Below are 22,552 nucleotides of genomic sequence, written 5' to 3' on the forward strand. Positions count from 1 at the left end.
ACCATCTTGGACCTAATTGGTCCTAACAAGTTTTTGTTGTATCCTCAGGGCTCTGTCATTCTTTTAAATGTTTTGTCCTGCCCCTTCCCTTCTGTCTCAAACTTGGCAAGGGAACTCAGTTTCAGACCCACTATGGCTGGGCACCAGCTGAGGTGGAGGTGAAACTATTCTCTGTCTTTACCCTATTCTTCCCCCAGGCCCACACCAGGGAAAAGTTGTGGAAGAAAGAAGGAAAGGAAGAAAAATTGGTAAGAACTTAAACTCTTACCTAGTAGATACTTTCTTATCTAGTAGAAATCAAAATTGAAGCAATGAAATAATTCAAACCTCTCATGTAAGTGTGGAGGAAGGAGGTCCCAGAGTTTATTTAGCATCTCAACTTGAGTTGGTACCCTGGAACTCTCTTGGCTTTCTCCTCCAGTTGCAACATGGCAGCCACTGCTCTGGGCATCTTATCCTCATAGGGTGGAAGTGGGTGAAAGGGGTACACAGAAACAGTAACAAAGGGGAATCTCACATGATCATGAGGAGCTGAAATACCGAGAAGAGCTGGAAATGGAATATCCTTTTTCAAATGGAAGGAGTGTGGGTGAGATTTAAGCAGGATAAGGGGAAGGGAGGAGAGAAAGTGGGAGTAAGGTACAAATTTTGGTGAAACACTCTGATCTCTCTCTGATAGACCATTGTCTAGAGGAAGCAAAAAAGAAACCAATCACATGCAATTTCCTTCCAATTCAAAAATTTGGATTTATGGACATGGACCAGCCTGGGGCCAGAATGAGCTGAAAAGATTGCAGTTAAATCATGTCATCAGAGCAAGGAGGAAGAGCTACACAATGGCTCAGTTCAAACTGCTTTAGAAAGTAAAAAGATTTCCCTCCTATTATCTAGGCTTTTAGTAGAAGGAAAAATTCCAGTTCACAAAAGCTCACAGTTTAATTCCAGTCTGTGGTACTTGTCAGTTTCTCTTTCCATGACATTTTTTTTCTTCTTCCTTTTTAGAACAATGCCATACTTTTCGGCTTTGCTTTTTTCATTCTTATTTTAGGACCCCACCCCACCCCCTGCCTTTTTTTTTTTTCTGTCTAGTTCAGTGGTGATGCTGGCTCACTTTTCATGCAAACAAATTGTTTCCATATGAGATAAAAATTATTAGACAAAGCCCCAGGAACATTGTTTATTATCAGGAAGAGAAGTCTAATATGCAGTGGTGGCTTGTATGTTGTTAAATTTCCACATGTTTATATATAAGGACTTATAGAAGTTCCCTGGTGGAGCAGTGGGTTGAGGATCCCAGTGTTATTACTGCTGTGGCTTGGGTTGCTGTTGTGGTGCAGGTTCAGTTCCTGGCCTGGGAACATCTGCATGCCACAGGTGCAGCCAAAAAAAGAAAAAGAAAGAAAGAAGTGATAAGCACAGGTGACAATAGATGAGCTTTCAGAGGGGTAGTATAGGGTGATGAATAAGAGCACAAACTCCAGACCATTTAGGTTTATCTCTCAGCTTTACCATTATTTCTTGTGCTATATTAGAAGCTATGAAATTACCATGCCTCAGTTCCCTCATCAGGAAACTAGAAATGATATTATTAGATAACTCATAGTGTTATGGTGAATGTTAAATGAGCTAATGTCTCCAGAATCCAACTACTTCCTGTCTCCATTACCACCTACCAATAGTATCTGAGCTACCATCATCTTATTGGGGAGGAAGAAATTCTCCTGTATCCTTCTAGGTTCTTCTGGCTGATCCAAGAATTAAATTGATATGACACAAATTAACGGGAGAAAATTAAGCAAAGGTTTAATAACATACATACAAGGGAAAGACCCAGGAAAACTCTGTAGCTTGACAAAATGGCCAAGGCCCTCACTTTCTCTTTTTTTTTTGTTTTTTAAATTTCCCCTCACTTTCAATACTATCCTCAGCTAAAGACAAAAGAGGATGTTGAGCATGGGGAGAGTCAGTTAGGAGAGATTACCAGAAAAAACACAGTAAATAAGGGTAAAGCGGTTATGTAGGTTTAAGTCAGTGCCTTCTCCATTGATAAGTGTTGCTAGAGATTTGGTCATCTTCCTCGTCCTGGTAAATAAGGGAGACATCCTTACAACTGGAGATTTCCTTTACAAATGTGAATGTTTCTTACAGAAGCGCAACTCATACTTGGTTTTCAGAGTTTTCCCCATGTTTCTTAGAAAATAACCAGCTGAAAATAATGATTATGCCTCAGAGACTTATTTTGAGTTGGCAAATTCTGCTCCCTTACAATCTCTTTGTGGATTTACAGCCTCCAAAGTTGACTCTCTGTCTTGACTTTCGGCCTGCCATGCCATGGTCTATTTCCATACACAGCATGCAATCTAAAACTGGATTCACCTCTTTGTGGGTGTTGAGCCAAAATATACCACCAAGTCAAAGAGCAGGAGAAGCTTCCTTTATTACTTGCAGCAAGTAAGGAGAACACCAGGGATTTGCAGTGTCTCCCAGAACAGCAAATTTGGGGAAATTTCAGGCTAAGGGTACATGCATATTCATGAAGGGGCTTGGGCAGCTGACAGAGTCCAAGCTTTAGTTGGTGGAAGTCAGGGTCAGAAAAAAGAGAAAAAAAGAAAAAAGAGAAAGAGAACCAGGCATGGCTTTCTTGACATAAGGGAAGACATTTTTCTTTTTTTGGGCCTCACCCGTGGCATATGGAAGTTCCCAGGCTAGGAATTGAATCAGAGCAGCTGTAGCCACAGGCCTATGCCACAACGACAACGACAACGACAGATCTGAGCTGAATCTGCCAGGTACATCACAGCTTGTGGCAACACCAGATCCTTAACCCACTGAGTGAGGCCAGGGATCAAAACTGCATCCTTATGGATACTAGTCCTTAACCTGATGGGCCACAACAGGAACTTCAAGGGAAGCCATTTTTGACATCTGAGCCTGACCACAATGCTTACTCTTGAATAGGTCTCAGTAATGGCAATCTGAAGGTAACAAGGGAACAAAGAAACAAAGAAACAACTGTTACTAGGCAAGAGAGGTAACAGTAGCAAAGATGAAAAATATAAAGCAAAGATGAAAAATATAAATATAAAAGCTGCCAGTTCTATATCAATGATAAAGATTAGCCTGAAGCACTTTCTTGAGCTGTTTTGCAGAATTTAAACCCTTCACCAGTGCTCAAACATTAGATCAACTGGAACCCGAGGGATGATGATTTTACCTTTTCTGACCCTTTATTTATTTATTTATTTATTTATTTTTATTTTTTATTTTTTGGTCTTTTGTCTTTTTAGGGTGGCACCTTTGGCATATGGAGGTTCCCAGCCTAGGGGATGAATCAGAGCTCTAGCTGCCAGGCCTACACCACAGCCACAGCAATGCCAGATCCGAGCTGCGTCTGCAACCTACACCACAGCTCATGGCAATGCCGGATCCTTAACCCACTGAGTGAGGTCAGGGATTGAACCCACATACTCATGGATGCTAGTTGGGTTCATTAACCACTAAGTTATGATGGGAACTCCTACGTATATAAGCGAAGAATATCACCTGCCATATCAACAAACAAATGGTGTTGCAGCCACCATGACATCGGCCACTGTAGCCCACCCTGTATATGCACCCTGAGGGAATTCAGGAAGGAAAAGTATGCTAGATGGTTAAGGTGCATATTCAAAGGAATTATTTCAATGAGTCCAGATTCTTGTGTCTTCCCATACATAGAAAAGTGCTAAATTCATTAACTTGAGATGTCTGTTTTTTTTTTAATTAATGGTAACATTTTTGTTCCAACTACCTGGTTTTTATCTTTTGTTTTTTTCCCCCAAGCTCCCATATATCCTGGCTCCTCCCTTACCTCTTTGGAACAATCCCTCAGAGCTATTTGAGAGGTTGTCTCCTGGTCAAAAGTTCTCAGTATATGTGTTGATTTAAACATAATTCTCCACTTTTAGGTTATGCATTATTTTTTTCAGTCAACAGTTTGGCACCTATGAATGGACCTAGAACAGATTTCTCTCCTTTGCCTGAACTCTGTGAGGATCCAAAACCTGGTACTAATAAAGGCCTCTTGTACCCTTCCCCTCCTCAGAGAGTTTAGACTTATTTGAGTGGGTTTCTCCTGGTTCACAGATCTCCTGTTATTGGTTGATGATTCTGAAAAATTCTCTCTGGAGGATCAGGTTATCTTTGAAACTTAGTTTCAAGAAGAGCTACTTGGGTTTTCCTCAGTTGGAAGACAATGGGAAGATTTTTGCTCAGTTTAGACACTGAGCGGGTTATTCCCAGTTAATTGGCAATTAAAGGAAACCTCACCCTAAAAATGACTAAGATGGGGCTCTTTTATTGTATATGCAGTTAAGTTAGAGAAAGCCAGCTTGATAAAACATCTTTTCAGAATTCTGACCTTAAAGAAATAAAAGCCTTTCTAGAAGGAATTTGTATTTCTGTTCCTGTGCCTTTGAGATGTAAATGTTCTACCTGATCTTAGGCAGTGTGTGTGTGTGTGTGTGTGTGGGTGTGTGTGTTTTGAGAACAAGGACTTTGCTATCTGGAAGGTGCATATGTGTATGTATATATATCCAATTGAATAGACTGGGCATTCTTTTTTCTGACTGTGCCAACTCTCAGGGGCTTTTTGTCATCTTAACCTTTGTTGTGACAGCCTGTACAATGAAGGCCTTTACTTTCTTAGACCATTTTTGGGAGTAAACTATCTGGATCTTGCTTAGATGGCATCCTTCATACACTTTTATGGGGGTGTCTCTTGTTTCTTATTGGTTTGTGTCACAATTGTTTCATTAATGTCCAGATAATAGGTCCTTTATGTTGGATAAACTTCTAAATTGGTAAATTTTTAGAGAGTGCTCAGCATAAATAGCTGTTTTACTGATATCTATGAAAAAATCATAAATTTATATATACATATATCAGTTAGCCTAAGAACTCCTTTAGTTTAAACAAATAAACAGACCAAAAAAAAAAAAAAGGCAGTTTAGAAAGCCTTATTTGTGATCTCCAATTTCCCTCAAAGGGTCTTACAGATGTTAACAAAAATATTAGAATAATTAATGTTAATTAGAATCATTAATAGGGAAATAAGAATAAACTAAAGGGAAAGTCTAGAGACATTTTCTCGATAAGGTATTAAATTTAAAGGGACTAGTCCCAAAAGGATAAAAAAATCTCCAGGAGTTCCCATGTGGCAAACGGAGGTTAAGGATCCAGCATTGTCACTGCAGTGGCTTGGTCACTATTGTGGTGTGGTTTGATTCCTGGCCCAGGAAATTTCACATGCCATGAGAGCAGTCCCCCCCCCACAAAAAATCTCTAGATGGCTATTACAAAACAGAATAAATGAAAATGATGTTAATGGGGTTAAAACAAAAGTTTTTGACACAACACCACTTAAGGTTGGATGGTCCAAAGGGACTCCCTACTGATCCCTAACATTAAAGGGCCCCAGGAATTCCCCAGTGGCCTAGCAGTTAAGGGCTTGGCATTGTCACTGATGTGGCTTGAGTTACTGCTGTGGCTCACATTTGACCCTTGTCCCAGGAAGTTCTGCATGCCACAAGCATGGTAAAATATAAAAAATTGAAAAATAAAAAATGCCCTAAAGAAGTCTACTCTAGCTACCCCAATTTTATATATATACATACCCCAATTAAATATGGAAGAAAATTACATTGGCATACCTGAACAATATTACCACAGGGAGTTCCTTTAGTGGCTCAGTGGTTAATGAACACAACTAGTATCTATGAGGACATGGCTTCTATCCCTGGCCTTGCTTGGTGGGATAAGAATCGGGCTCTGGCATTGCTGTGGTTGTGGTGTAGGCCAGCAGCTGCAACTCTGATTCGACTTCTAGCCTGGGAACCTCCATGTACCAGGTAGAGTCCAGAAAAGCACACACACAAAAATTACTTAGGGCAGCATTTAAGCCAATTATTCAAGTTAAATGATTGATCTAAGTGTCTCAGTCCCTTTGCTCAACCCCTCAATGGGAACCCCAGAGCCTTTTATACAAAATAAATAAAATGGTTGGGTGATAAAATGTAAGGAAAGCTTCTAGGACTCCTTGTAAGATCAAGAGTCATTGATTGGGTCCTAATATAAACTAAAGTTAAAGGTATAAAATTTGATAGAATCGAGGCAAAAGCTTATAAAAATTGGTATATTTAAATGAGCTTAAGATGGTTACATCTCTTCTTAATTATGTTGTAGGATAGACATGTTTCACTGGGCAATGTCTCCTCTGCTTGGTATTGTAAGACAGGGCATATGAATCTGCTCTTCAGGAAATATTAATTAAACATACTAAGGGAAATCAATAAGGTTACCTGAACCTCTACAATATAAAGAAAATCTGAGAGCTAATAATCGGGGGCTAATAAAAATAATAATAGAGATTTTTGCTCTGGGTCTAACCTGTACACTTAGAAAAAGGATCTTTACTGAATGCCTCATACAAGCCTTTGAAGATATGATTAAATTAAACCCTGAAATTATAGAGCATAGAACTTTTTTTTTTTTGTCTTTTGTCTTTTTAGGGCCACACTCACAGCATATGGAGGTTTCTAGGCAATGGGTTGAATCAGGGCCGTAGCTGCCCATCTACGCCACAACCACAGCAATGCTAGATCCTTAACCCACTGAGCAAAGTCAGGGATTGAACCCGCATCTTCATGGATACTAGTCAGGTTTGTTAACCACTGAGCCATTATGGGAATTCCCTAGAACACAGAACTCCTAATTTTCAGTTTAGTTGGAAATCTTCTCACCAATATAAAAAGCAAATTAAAGAAAGTACAGGTGATAGTTTTATATCATTTAGGCAGCAGACCAGTCCTTTGGAGAATTAAAGGCAACTATCTTTGTTTTGCAAGTCTTGCTAAATCAGAAATATAAATTCACCCCACTTCGACCTAAGTCAGAGCTTAATTAGCTCAATTAGATAAAACATGAAACAAAAGGGGAGGGAATTCCTGTCCTGGCTCATTGGAAGTGGATCTGACTAGTATTCATGAGGATGCAGGTTCAATCCCTGGCCTTGCTCAGTGGGTTAAGGATCCAGCATTGTCACAAGCTGTGGTGTAGGTCGCAGACGTGGCTCAGATATGGTGTTGCTGTGGCTGTGGTATGGGCCAGCAGCTATGCCACAGCCTGCTAGCTTGGGAACCTTCATATCTTGCACTGATATGGCTCTAAAAAGATAAGAAAGAAAGAAAGAAACCAAAGGGTAGGAAAAAAAGTGGGAGGGGGTGCAGGGAGGAGACTTTTAAAACTCAAATTGATGGGAAAATCTCCCTCACCCAAAACATACTTCATAGCCTCCTTAAGATTTTACCAAGGACAAATATAAATCTGTTTTGTTTTGTTTTGTGTTTTCAGCGCTGCTCCCGCGGCATATGGAGGTTCCCAGGCTAGGGGTCGAATTGGAGCTGTTGCTGGTGTCCTACACCACAGCCATAGCAACGCCAGATCCGAGCTGCGTCTGCAACCTACACCACAGCCTACAGCAATGCCGGATCTTCAACCCACTGAGGAGATCAGGGATTGAACCCACAACCTCAAGGTTCCTAGTTGGATTCATTTCCACTGCACCACAACAGGAACTCCAGACAAATACAAATCTTAAAAAGTCTTTTCCAAATACAGCAAAGCCTTAGTCATCTGAGCAAACAAATTTAAATTATTCTGTTATTTGTAAACTATTAATTTTATATTATTATCCTGATTCATAACTAAGTGAAGTTATGAAGTCTCTAATTTTGTCTGTTTGTGTATCTGTGTATACATTATACATGAGATATCTTTATTTCTAGAACATATTATTAAAATTAAATTTATAAAAGAGGTATATTTAACTGACTTAAAAGTAAGCACTTACAAACTAATTAATTATTTCTAAGTATGAAAGAAACTGGTCAGAATGAATTTCAGGTTCACATAATTCAATGTTAAATTAATATCTGTTTTTTTTAGCTTAACCTTGTTGGTTTGATCAATACAGACATGGCTTACTTTTATCATACCTAAGTTTACTGAAGGTCAGTAAGTTCATGTTATTTCTGTTATAGAGTTTGTCAGCAAGAAAAAAATTTTACTTGATATGATAATATTTTTCTTAAGTTATACAATGACCGTGAGATAAGAGTTTTCAGATGAATTCTTTGGGAATAATTATATCTTGGGTACATCTATCTAAAATAGTTTCTCTAGGGAGTTCCCTGGTGGTACAGTGGGTTAAGAATCCAGCGTTATCACTGCTCTGGCTCAGGTCATTGCTGTGGTGTGGGTCTGATCCCTGGCCTGGGATCTTCTACCTGCCATGGGTGTGCCTGGTAAGAAAGAAAAATCAAATAAATAAATAAATAAATAAGAGAGTTTCTTCAGATTTTTGCTAACTTGAATTTGTTAGGTTAAATGATAGGAATTTATTGAAATATTCAAGTCATTTCAAATAAGATAAATTACTGGAACATTAATGGCTAACCAGGTCTAAATTTATCTACTTTTATCTCTTTACCAGAGGGAAACTGAAGATGTTTGGGTTTATTAGGCACATGTCATGTACGACATTGAGGAAAGAAATGCTATGAGAAGGTATATATTTCTAGAGGTTAAAGGGTATTCCAATCAGGAAATGCTGGTAAGAAACAATTCACAATTATTTGCACTGGGTTTCACTAGTTTTTTTCTTTCTTTTTTTTTTTTTTTTTGTCTTTTTGATATTTCTTTGGGCCGCTCCCGCGGCATATGGAGGTTCCCAGGCTAGGGGTCCAGTCAGAGCTGTAGCCACTGGCCTACGCCAGAGCCACAGCAACGCGGGATCCGAGCCGCGTCTGCAACCTACACCACAGCTCACGGCAATGCCGGATCTTTAACCCACTGAGCAAGGGCAGGGACCGAACCCTCAACCTCATGTTTCCTAGTCGGATTTGTTAACCACTGCGCCACGACGGGAACTCCGGCTTCACTAGTTGTTTAAGGGTTAAAATTGTAATATGTAATTAAAGCTACCAAAGACAGTAAGGTAAATATTTCAGTATCAAGGAAACTAGAATGTGTGTTTTCAGCAAAAGAATGTATGAGGAATGGAAATACATTTTGTTAAAGGGAAAAAATGATCTTGTCCCAGATCTGATTGTTTCTGGATGGAAAAATAAGGACCAAACTAATGTAAATACAGAAAGTCATGCAAGGTTTGTAAAATGGGAACTCTGAAAAGGAGTTTTGTACATGGTCAGGCTAGGATTAGATTTAATTAGGTAAATCTATTTTGTAATTAAAAGTGGGCTGGTATAAGACTGGATTTGACTCCTCTCTCTGTAAAAAGAACAGTTTTCTTTTCTTTTTTAGGGCCACACATGTGGCATTATGGAAGTTCCGAGTCTAGGGGTCTAATCCAAGCTGCAGCTGCTGACCTATGCCACAGCTACAGCAACGCCAGATCCTTAACCCACTGAGCAAGGCCAGGAATCGAACCCACATCCTCATGAATACTAGTTGGGTTCTTAGCCCTCTGAACCACAACAGGAATGCCAAGAGAACAGTTTTCTTGGAATACAGCTGTTAGTAACAGATTGTGTGAGTTTCTTTGCCTTTAAATGATGCGTTTTTATTTTTTGAAATCTTTTGTCACTTTTGTTAAATGAATAAGTAAGGTTTCACAGTGACCTATGATGCTATTTGATCAAGTGTTTTGAAGTCTTTTTGATATTTTTCATAAACTTTCCCCATATCAAATTCTAACTAAATTCTTTTGATCTCTAGCTAATTCTGGGATGCTTCAAAGGAATCCTGAGACATCTCAGAGAGGAATATGAAACTAATTAGGCTTATTTGGCATGTTGTAGTACTTGAGAAGTGATTACAGTGATTGGAGATTAACGTACTTAGGTTATATTGTGTCGTAAAGGTCATTAATATAAATATTCCAAAATTTATATGGAATTCCTAAAAATCTCATCAGCAATAATTCCAATTATAGTCTTAAAATGTTGTATGTCACAGAAATATCCAAGTTTTCTGTCAATTGTGTTGTAATCAAATCTTTAATCATGCCATTTTAAGTCCTGTTGGTTTATAGACAATCACTTTTACTGTGGTGCTTTTACAAAGTGAGGATCTTCATGGAGATATCATTAAAAGGATTTTTTTTTTGACAATTATAAGTTTCTGATAACTTTTAGATCATACCACTGAATTGGATAAGAAATTACAAAACTCTAATGGGAAACCTGATGACTTCATCTAGATGAATAGGAATTAATTATATGAGACTGAATGAACTAAGAAATATAATTTAGGAGTTTCCACTGTGGTTTAGCAGTAATGAACCTGACTAGCATATGAGGATGTGGGTTCCATCCCTGGCTTCACTCAGTGGGTTAAGAATACGGCGTTGCCATGAGCTGTGGTTTAGGTTATAAACGTGGCTTGGATCTGGTGTTGCTGGGGCTGTGGCATTGGCCAGCAGTTGCAGTTCCAATTTGACTCCTAGGCTGGGAACTTCTGTATGCTGAAGGTGCAGCCCTAAAAAAAAAAAAGAAAGAAATATAATTTATAATTGTATGACTTTTTTTCTAAAATATAGTGGCTTTTAATCTTAGTTTTCCAAAAAACTTTTCCTCTTACACTATGACCTACAAGTTAATAAAGTATACCTTTGTAAACAAAGATTAAATGTTTATCTTTTTCTCACTACCTGATCCTTCCAGAATTTGGCTGCTCCAGCTGGCTCCCCTGTGGACCTGATAGTTTATTGTGACCATATTACAACCAGTTATGCTAGTGATTGTTTTAATCTATTCTCTTTGCTTTCAAATTCTTTATGCTTTGTGTCTCTCTCTGCTGGACTATAACCTTATTAATGTTACTAGCTGTATGACTTATCCTGTCTTTTATTTTTTGGCAAGATTTTTATTTTTTCTATTATAGTTGATTTACAATATTCTGTCAATTTCTTCTATATGGGAAAGTGACCCAGTCACTCTCTCTCTCTCTCTCTCACACACACACACACACACACTCTCTTTTTCTCACATTATCCTCCATCATGTTCCATCACAAGTGACTAGATACAGTTCCCTGAGCTGTACAACACGATCTCATTGCTTATCCACTCCAAATTCAATAGTTTGCTATCCTGTCTATTTTATAAGATTCTCTCTCTCTCTCTTTCTCCATCAATGGCTTCCTGGATAGAGGGGAACTTACATGTCTGATGCAAGGTCCTGGAGCAACACTCTGCTGTGTGCAGCCGACAGTGGTAAAGACATGGCAGTCATCTTCACTCCTATTTTATAAGATTGTATCTTGTATTACCTTATAGGACCAGGGCTCCAACAAAATTAATGATGGCTAAAAGCCTTGAGGTAACTGATCATATATGTAACTCTACATGAAATAATTATAATGGTAGAAGTCTAGATATAGGAATAAGCAACAAGGGAAAATATTTCCTGGCTCATAAAAGATTAGTAAGACAGATGATCCAGAGAACTTTAGACTATCAACAGTGCCTGATCCAAAAATTAGCACACTGATTGGCCTACCAACGGAATCTTCACCTGATCTAGGAATGAGCCATCCTAGAGCAATGGGACAAAATTGGTCATAAAAATGCCTCCCAAACATTCGTTAAATATTTGACCAAGAGGAGGCACCATGGACTAAGAATGTCACCTGCCATATCAGTAAACAAAGAATGTTTGGGCCATTAAGCCATCAGCCACTGCAGCCACCACCAGTTGTGTACTCTGAGGGAGTGAAACAAGATATAAGGTGGGTATGATAAGAATAATTTCAATGAGCTCAGACTCTTGCATTTTCCCATACAAAGGAAAGTGATAAATTCTATAACTTGAAGTGTCTGGTTTTCTTTTAATTAACAGTAATCTTTGGATGTTCTGACTAACCTGGCTTTTGTTTTGGTTTGTTTTTTTGCAAAAAATTCCTTTATATATCCTGGCTCCTCCATTACCTCTTTGGAAAGTCCCTCAGAGCTGAGAGGTTGTTTCTTGGGCTTAAGTCCTTAGTGTCCATCAAATAAACATAATTCTCAGCTTTTATGTTGTGCATTTTTTTCAGCCAACACATACCATAAAATTTACCTTTTTTTTTCTTTTTATGGCTATATTTGTGACATATGGAAGTCTCTGGGCTAGGGGTCAAATTGGAGCTACAGCTGCAGGCCTACACCACAGCCATGGCAACACTGGATCCGAGGTGCACCCATGGCCTATACTGCAGCTTATGGCAATACCAGATCCTTAATCCACTGAGTGAGGCCAGCAATCAAACCTGCATGCTCACAGAGATTACATTGGGCTCTTTATCTGCTGAGCCACAATGGGATCTCCAAACTCACCAGTTTTAAATACACACTTCAATGGTTTATAGCATAATTACAGAGTTGTGCAACAATCACCTTGTTGGGGTCCAGGGTCAGCTGCCCCAAAATGTACCTCAATAGTATATTGATTATTTTAAGTTAAAGTTTTTCAAGAAATGGCCAATGCAAGAGGGACATTCTGACCCTCTTTTCTGTCTCCCAGAAAGCAGGAAATAAATCTCTCATGTGAAAAGTGCACTCTTATTACTGAACCAGGTCTGTTTGCCTAAGGCACAGCAGGCCAAATGCTGAGATGCCGAAGCTGCAGCAGAGAAAGTGTTTATTCACAAGGTAGCCAAGTGAGGAGACAGGGGAACAAATCCCAGGTCTTCCTCCCCCAAGGCAAGGGGGTTGGGACAGTTATCAGAAGAGCAGGATGGTCTTACGTATAAGGAAAGGTTATTGGAGTTAGGGGGAAAGGTGAGGTAATCAGTGTTCTGTGCAGGTGTACCTCGGTGTCATGCTTCTGCATATTCAAAAATGGAGGCACTCAGCATGATCTGAGGGTGGAGTTTTTGGCCCTCTGACTTCAAAAGGCTATTGTTCAGGGAGTTCCTGTTGTGGTGCAGTGGAAGCAACCGACTAGTATCCATGAGGACGTGGGTTCGATCCCTGGCCTCACTCAGTGGGTCAGGGATCCAGCATTGCCATGAGCTGCGGTGTAGATTGCAGACCCAGCTAATATCCCACGTTGTTATGGCTGTGGTGTAGACCAGCAGATGCAGCTCCAATTTGACCCTTAGCCTGGGAACTTCCATATGCCATAGGTATGACCCCAAAAAGCAAAAAAAAAAAAAAAAAGAAAAGGCTATTGTTCTTATATCTGAGCAGACCCAATTTAGACTCAGTGGTCCCAACCAGCCTCACATGGCTCACACTGGACTGGACAAGAACATACTCCAAGTTCCTGTTAAACAACTGTGCTAGATGAAGCTGGGAAGGTATCCAATAAGAGAGAAAAAAGAAAGAGTAAAAATAACTACAGCAACCTTATTCAGAAAAGGCAGTTTACACACAGATGGGTTTTAACAGGCTGGTCCCCTATCTGCTGCTCTGCAAGACAATCTCAAGAGTTCCTGTTAGCTATCAGCTTCTGTTTGCTCTGTAGGTCATGGTTTCACAGCCTGCATCTGAGGTAGAAGGAAAGCCTCATCACCAGAGTTAGGGAATACAGGCAGAGAAGCCTGTATAAGCAAACCTTGTTACTTTAGTTTACTACCCCAAGCCCAAACTCTGATTAGGTGGGTACCCAAAACCTAAGTTTCATTGTTCTGTCAATTCCTCACAACTGTATTGTTTCTTTGTCTAAGGAGTAAAAGAGCTGCCTGCTTTGACCACTTTTAAGGTCTCATGTTTCTATGAGATCTCCGTGCACGGGATTAAAATGTGTTTCTTTTACTATTGTATTCTGTCTTGCATAAATTTTCTTATTAGTCCAGCCACAAGAATTCAAGAGAGGTAGAGGGGGAGATATCCCCCTCCCTGACAACCCTGAATCCATTTAAAAACATTTATATTACCTCAAAAAGGAGCCTTGTACATTTCAGCTATCATTCTTCTATTTCCCCCACCCATCCCAGCCCCATCCAACATTTAACCTACTTCCTGTGTCTATAAATTTGCCTATACTGGGCATATCATGAAAATAAAATTATACACTTTGTGGCCTTTTATGATTAGTTTATTTCACTTAGCATGTTTTCAAGGTTCATTCATGTTGTAGCCTATATCAATACTTCATTCCTTTTAATTGCTGAATAATATTCTGTTGTATGGATATACCACCTTTTGTTTATTCATTAATCAGTTCATAGACATTTTGACCATTAAGACTAATGTTATTCTGAACCCTGCGCGTAGGTTTATGTGTGCACCTGTATTTCCAATTATCTAGGGTATATACCCAGAAAAGGATCATATGGTAGTTCTATATTTAACCTTTTGAGAAACCATGCAGTTATTACTCAGAACAGATATACCATTTTACATTCCCACCAGCAAAGTATGAGGGTTCTAATTTCTCTACTTTGTCTCCAATGCTTGTTATTTTCTGACTTCTTATTCTAGTCATCTTAGTGGGTATGAAGTTGTATCTCATTGTGGTTTTGAACTGCATTTCCCAAATGGCCAATGATGTTAAACATCTTTCCATATGTTTTTTGGCATTTGTGTTCCTTCTTGTATTCATATTGTTTGCCCCTTTTCTTTTCTTTTTTTTTTTTTTAAGGCTGCACCTGTGGCATAGACAGAAATTTCCAGGCTGGGAGTTGAATCAGAGCTACAGCAGCCAGCCTATGCCACATTTGTAACATGCCAGATCTGAGCCGCATCTGTGACCTATACCACAGCTCACAGAAAATGTGGGATCCTTGATCCACTGAAGCCAGGAATCAAACCTGCATCCTCATGGATCCTAGTCATGTTTGTTAACTGCTGAGCCATGATGATGGGAACTCCTGTTTGCCCATTTTCAATTGCGTAATTTGTCTTCTTGTTATTGAATTGTAAGAGTCCTTTACATATCCTAGATATGGTCTCTCATTAGATATACAGTTATCTAATATATATGATTTGCAAATATTTTCTTATAATCTATGCATTATATTTACTGTTGACTGTGTCTGTTTACTAAAACATAAGCTCTTATGACTTTAAGACCCCAGCCAGATATCTTCTGTTTTGTCCAGCTCAAATACCTAGAATGATGCCTGGCATATAGCCAAGTTTCAATAAATATATTTGGATGCACATATGAATCTGTTTTTCAAATAGTAACTGCTCTATAAATTGTTTTTCCTGAGTGGAGAAAGCAGTTCAAAATGTGGAGCTAATATCATCCTAACAGTCAGATCCAGAGACCCTTGCCAGAACAGCCCCTAAGCTGCTTGAGTTCTACTTTCTTACACCTTTAGGAGATTTTGTTTCATCATTATAAAGGAAAGAATATCTCAGTATTTATTCCATAGGTGATACAAACATGAAATAATGTATGTGACATGTGATTCAAACTAGACAGAAGTTTATTTGTCACATAATAGTCTGAGAGGTCAGATCTTTCTGCTCTGTGAGTAGGCCCAAGCATCATGTTCCTTCCATCTTGTTCTTCCTCCACCTCCTAGAGTATTGTTCTTTATAACAGTTCACTATTTGTGCATGGCAAGCTACCCTGAAACTCAATGCCTTAAATTTTTTTTTGCTTATGATTCTTAGGATTGGTAGCTTGGTTTGTGCTCAGGTGGATGGTTCTTCTCCTGGCCCCACCTGGGATCACTCACACAGAGTGATCACTCACCCCATCTGATATCTTGATAGGCCTGGAGAGTCTAAGATTGCCTACTTTCTTGATGACTGTCAACTGGGTATCTCTCTGTGTCATTGTCAAGGATGCTAACCCAGGCATCTTTACATATCAGTCCCAAGGGAAAAAAAAGAGGTTGCATAGCACCTAGGCTCAGGACTCTGCTATTGTCCCTTGCACCCCATTCTATTTGCCAAAGATTAAAGGGGCAGAGAAAGAGACTTTACCTTTGGATAAGATCAACGGCAGAGACACATTGCAAAGGGCATTCATGTATAGATGGATAAATTTATGGCTATTGTAATCTACCACACTCCCTCCTCTGTATAATTGAATCTATCTTGAGAATCATATTTGAATTTCAGTTCACATTAGATCTACTGAATCGAGAGCCCTGATACACATTACAAGGTGAGGCCTTGTAATGTGTATTTTGACAAGCTGCACAAGTAAGTTTAATGCACCCCAAAGTTTGAAAACCATGCTCTATAAAATACAGAGGTGCTGGGCCCAAGTTCATTCTTGATGGTCAAGGCACCCATCCTCAAGCTTTAGCGAGTCTTGGTTGCTGACATAGCTGTGTTTTCACTGGGAATTTCCCTCAATTTCAGGGAACTGCCTTGCTCAAAGTTACACTCCCTGTCACACATGGTCCATGGCCAACAATTGGCTGCTGTTGGGATACAAAAGTCCAACATTTGGTTTCAAATTGGGACAACTCTAAAGAGCCTTCTCAACTCCAGATCTCTCCGTCGATCAGCTAAAGCCTCATTGCAAGTTAGCCTCTTTGTCTGTCCAATCTTACAGGCATGCTGAGATATTGTAGGTTTGGTTCTATACCACTGCAATAAAGCACATATTTGGAGTTCCCGTTGTGGCTCAGCAGTTAAGGAATCTGACTATCCATGAGAACGCAGGTTCGATACCTGGCCTTGCTCAGTGGGTTAAGGATCCAGCGTTGCCATGAGCTGTGATGTAGGTCACAGATACAGCTAGGATCCTGCATTGCTATGGCTGTGGCGTAGGCCAGCATCTACAGCTCCAATTCCACCCCTAGCCTAGGAACCTCCATATGCTGTGGGTGCATATATCATAATAAAGCAGTCACACAAATTTTTTGGTTTTCCAGTGCATATAAAAGTTATGTTTATACTGTACTGTAGTCTATTAAGTGTGAAATAGCATTATGTCTTTAAAAATGTACATATGTTGGAGTTCCTGTCATGACACAGTGGAAACAAATCTGACTACTATCAATGAGAATGTGGGTTCGATCCCTGGCCTCACTAAGTGATTTGGGGATCCAGCATTGCCAAGAACTGCAGTGTAGGTCAAAGATGTGGCTCGGCTCCTGTGCTGCTGTGCTTCCAATTTTACCCCTAGCCTGGGAATTTCCATATGCCACAGGTGTGGGCCAAAAAAAAAAAAAATCTGCTAATGAAAAATACTTAATTGCTGAAAAAATGCTAAACATTTTCTGAGCCTTCAATGAGTCAGGGCAGTAACATCAAAGATCGCTGATCACAGACCACCATAACAAATATATTAATAAGGTAAAATCTGAAATATTGTGAGAATTAGCAAAATGTGACACGGGGACATAAAGTGAGAAAATGCTGTAGGAAAAATGGCACTGAAAGACTTGCCAGAAACAGGACTGCTGTAAACTTTCAATTTGTGAAAAGCACAATATTTGCAAAGTGCAACAAAATGAGGCCTGTCTTATGGGTGTATCTCTTGAAAGCACCTCTAATATGACTTTTACACATAACTCTCCATCTCAGAGCTCATTTCCTGGGAACAAATCCAAGACAAGTTTGAAGTAACATATGCACGAGGATTTATAATAGCAGAAGATCAAAAAAAACTTATATAGTTTATGCCCACAGTATAAGACTGGGTAAATAAACCATGCAGCCTGAGAAGAGTTATCAACTGACATAGAAAGCTCTCTGAAAATAATAATACTAGTGATAAAAGCTATTAAGTATATAGCACTTATTATTACCTGGTGCTATTCTAAGATCTTTATGGGTAAATGCTGTTACTGTGTGTGAAATGAAGAAGAGTAGATAATAGACCAAGGAGGAATCTTCCAGGTAAAGGAAATTGCATATTTGAAGGTCCAGAGGCAAGAGAGGACTCAGAAATTTTTAAATACTACATAGTATATACACACACAGATTTATAATAAGTGTATGTGTACATATTTTACACACACTATGTATATATACTGTACAGGAGAAGTATATACTGTAAGTGGAAAAAAGACCAGAGATGAGGCTAGAGAATTAAGGTGGAACCACTAGGAAGATGTAGCCTGACTGGAGCCCAGGAACAAGTTAGGAGGTGGTCATTCTGGTCCCAGCAGGAATCAACAGTGCCTTGGGGGTGAGATAGTGATAACAGACTTAGGAGACAAATTCACGAGTTGAAGTTAACCCAATTTGGTAACTTGAACTGAATGCAGAGGAGAGAGAGATCTGGGTTGGTATATAAGTGGTAGGATACTCTCAGGAACTGCATTTGAATAAATTAAGGTGGGGAATCCCCAGTAGACATCTAGAGAGAAGCTGTCAGGTAGGCAGCTGGATTTCTGAGTTCTGGATTCAGTCTAAACTGCAGGTTGAGTTGGAATTTTGTCCATGTTATTTAAAGGCAGAGCCTAGATAAGCTCAGGAAATTGGCATTGGTAGAGGCTTCCCTTCAGATTAGTATAAGGACAGACAGACCAGTCACTTTATTTACAAATATAGATATTAACAAATACCTATGAATAAGTGAAACTCTTTGAGACACTTACATCTAAGGGGATGATGGAAGAGAAGGTGCACAGCAAAGGTAATTAAATAGGATTGTGGATGCAACGAGGAGAAAAGAGTGCTCTAGAAATTAAACCAACTGCTTCAGAGAATTGGAAGTTGGGCCCTGGGTCTTGGCATAGAAGTTATTAGTGACCTCAACAAGAGCAGTGTGGGATGGTAGAAACCAGATTGTGAGAGACTGAATAGTGAAAGTGGGGAGGAAAAGGAGAAGGGAAGAAGAAGGAAAGGCGAAAGGAAGGAAGAGAGGGAGGGAGGGATGGAGGAAAAGAAGAAGGGAAAATGAGGATGGTATGTGTGGAAAAAAATCATTTAGAAAGAAATATATAATATTCAATGACAAATCACCCATCTGAAATGATAGCTATTAAGATCATAGCTATATGGGGAGTTCCTGTCGTGGCACAGTGGTTAACGAATCCGACTAGGAACCATGAGGTTGCGGGTTCGGTCCCTGCCCTTGCTCAGTGGGTTAACAATCCGGTGTTGCCGTGAGCTGTGGTGTAGGTTGCAGACGCGGCTCAGATCCTGTGTTGCTGTGGCTCTGGCATAGGCCGGTGGCTACAGCTCCGATTGGACCCCTAGCCTGGGAACCTCCATATGCCGTGGGAGCGGCCCAAAGAAATAGCAAAAAAAGACAAAAAAAAAAGATCATAGCTATATGACTTTGAACAAGTTACTACTTCTACTTCATCTAGTAATGATGAGTATTAAAAACTTTAATACATTGTGAAATGCTTATAATAATATCTGGTGCATACTAAGCACTCAAAAAAAATGAAAATTTGTGAAATAAAATGGAAACTATCATCACTATTCTTAGCAATATGTACCTATCATGAACACCACAATCTCATAAGACAGAAAGTAAGCCTAAACTTCAAATAGACTTTTTTCTTTAGTTCCTTGGGGTCTCAGTGGGTTAAGATCCAGCATAGTTATTGCTGTGGCTCGGGTTGCTCCTGTGGCAGGGGTTTGATCCCTGGTCCAGGAACACCTGTGTGCTGTAGGCACAACCCCCCACCCCCCAAAAAAAGAAGACTTTAAAAAACCTTATTAGTGACACACATAGACAAACTAAATAAAAATTAGAGACGAGCCACAGGGGTGATAATTCATGTCCTTATTAACTGCTGTTATTTGTCATCCTAATTACCATCAATATTGTCTAACAGGTAGCTTGATCTCTTAGGGAATCAGGGTGACTGCATTTCTGACTGGAAGTGAAATAAATGTTCACTCCTGGGAGGTGTTATTTCTTTCAGCTCCAAAGAACCAGCTGGTGCTATGAAAACAGTTAATTGGATTTTTCCATCTCCCTCAGAAAAAACTTCTAAAAGACCTCATTCTTTTTTCAGATGGGAACATTTTATTCACAAAAAATCTTGTTTTTGTATTCATCTAGTAAATTCTTTAAGAAAAGTTTGGTATTCCACCTATTTGGCCCAGAATGAATGCAAATGATTAAATAATTTTTCTTTCATGGAGGGAAAATGCTTTCAAGAAAGTCAATACATTTTTTTTTAAGACGAAATAAATGTTTCTAGTGAAACCACACACCTCAGATAGGACTGGAACCCACAGTCTTCCAGCTGAAATCACATACCTGGTCTCAGGACTAAATGAAGCTCCCGTTCTTCTTGTCTCAGTGCAGAAGGAATTCCACAGGAAGCAAAGTGATAGTTAAGAAGTAGGTTTATTAATATAGGATGCTTGTCAAGGATATAAGTGAGCAGGCAAGAAAGAGCGCTCTGCCCCAAGGACTAAGTGGGAAAACAGGTTTATTTAGAGAGATACACATTCCACAGACAGAGTGTGTGGGGGTGGTTCATTTTTATGGGCTGGCTAATTTCATAGGCTAACAAGTGGGCAGATTATTCCAATTATCTTGAAGAAGAGGCAGGGATTTCCAGAAACTGGGCCACTGCCCATTCTTTGGCCTTTTATGGTCGGCCTCAGAACTGTCATGGTGCCTGTGGGTGTGTCATATACCTGATGTATTGCAATGAGTGTGTAATGAAGCTCAAGGTCTACTGGAAGTGGAATCTTCCCCCATCTTGGGCCTGATTAGTTCTAACCAGTTTTTATCTTACCTAGGTTTTTGTAATGGCTGTGTCATTCTTTTATTTTATTTTTTTAAAATATTTATTTATTTATTTTTTGCTTTTTAGGGCCTCACCCTCAACATATGGAAGTTTCCAGGCTAGGGGTTGAATCGGAGCTACAGCTGCCAGCCTACAGCACAGCCACAGCAACTCAGGACCTAAGCCATGTCTGTGAGCTACACCCCAACTCATGGCAATGTCAGATTCTTAACCCACCGAGCGAGGCCAGGGATTGAACCCACATCCTCATGGATCCTAGTCAGGTCTGTTAACCTCTGCGCCATAACAGGAACTCCGGCTATGTCATTCTTTTAAAGGTTGTGCCCTGCCCGCTTCCCTCCTGTCTCACTAGTTTTGTATATTACAGGCCTTATTCAGAAAACTCATAGTTGTGAGACTTCTCTCTACATTGTGCTGTCCATTACAATAGTCACATAGGAATATGGCTGGTGCAACAAAGGAACTGAATTTTTAATTTTATTTAATATTCATTAATTTAAATTAAAAACTTTTTTAATTGTAAATTTTATGTAATATAATACCAATTATACTTTTTTATGAAAATTGGCATCTGAATTATGATTGTAGTAAATACAAAATATGCAGTAGATTCTGAATGCTTGTTAGGAACAAAAGAATATATAATGCCAGAGTTTCCTGGTGGCCCGTGGGTTAAGGATCCAGTATTGTCACTGCGGTGGCTTGGGTTGCTGCTGTGGTAAGGGTTTGATCCCTGGCCTGGGAACTTCCTCATGCAGTGGGTGTGGCCACAAAGAAAAAAAATGTGTAATGACGCTGTCATAATATTTTGTATTTATTACTTGTTGAAATCATATTTGTTTAAATATAGGGGGTTAAATAAAATATATTATTAAAATTAATATCACCTATTTCTATTTCTTTTTATTTTTTAGCTACACCTGCAGGGCATGGAAGTTCCTGGGCCAGGGATCGAATCCAAACTGCCACTGAGACCTATGCCACTGCTGCAGCAATGCTGGATCCTTAACCAACTGTACAGGGCTGGGGATAGAACCCTCATAGCCACAGAGACAGTGCTGGATTCTTAACCTGCTGTGCCATAGAAGGAACTCCTTTTTTTTTTTTTTTTTTTTAAGGTGGTTTCTGGAAATATTTTAATTATATATGTGGCTCACACGAAGTGTGTTTGTTTTTGACCATGTCTGCGTCATGTGGAAGTTTCTGGGCCAGGGATCAAACCTGAGCTACAGTGACAATGCTGGATCCTTAACCCACAGCATCACAAGGGAACTCCTGAACTTTTTATATGTACATTCCAAGCTTCATCAAAATCTATTGAAACTACTAAAGATAAATAAAAAAACAGAATGTTTATCATTTTGTTTCAAGAGAATTAACTTTAAATTAAAGCTATTGTGCCAGTCTTGAAACTTTTTTGGTAGTGATTATCCAAATCAGGCACATTTAAAATAAATTGTAGTGGAGTTCCTGTTGTGGCTCAGTAGTAATGAACACAATTAGTATACATGAGGATATGGGTTTGAGTCCTGGTACTGCTCAGTGGGTAAAGTTCCGTGAGCTGTGATGTAGGTTTCAGATGAGGCTCAGATCTGGCATTGCTTTAGCTGTGGCATAGGTTGGCAGCTACATCTTCGATTTGACCCCTAGCCTGGTAACTTCCATATGCCACAGGTGTGGCCCTAAGTTTGTCCTGAGAAAATATCAAAATACAGAGAAAGTTTTATGTATGATGAAATTCATGGCATCTTCATTTATAATTAGGAAAAATTTTAAATCATTTGTATGTACAACAGAATAAGTCACAGAATATTATTTTAATTGAATATTGTGATGTTATGAAAAATACTTATGATGTTCACATAGCAATATGTAAATGTATTTATCTATCACCCAATGTTAAATGAATAAATCAGTAAACAAAATGGTA

The 22,552-nt window shown here is 39.2% G+C and overlaps 1 long non-coding RNA gene across 1 annotated transcript in view; it reads right to left on the reverse strand.

Annotated features, from left to right (window-relative positions):
- LOC125111953 (uncharacterized) overlaps positions 1 to 20,301 on the reverse strand; it is a 53,567-nt gene extending 33,266 nt beyond the window's left edge. Inside the window, exon 1 of the long non-coding RNA XR_007130994.1 lies at positions 20,124 to 20,301. This is a non-coding gene — a long non-coding RNA (uncharacterized LOC125111953). The remainder of the gene's footprint in view (positions 1 to 20,123) is intronic.
- Positions 20,302 to 22,552: the final 2,251 nt, after the last annotated feature.

The sequence above is a fragment of the Phacochoerus africanus genome, chromosome 1 (genome assembly GCF_016906955.1).
Source record: "Phacochoerus africanus isolate WHEZ1 chromosome 1, ROS_Pafr_v1, whole genome shotgun sequence".
Classification (NCBI taxonomy): domain Eukaryota; kingdom Metazoa; phylum Chordata; class Mammalia; order Artiodactyla; family Suidae; genus Phacochoerus; species Phacochoerus africanus.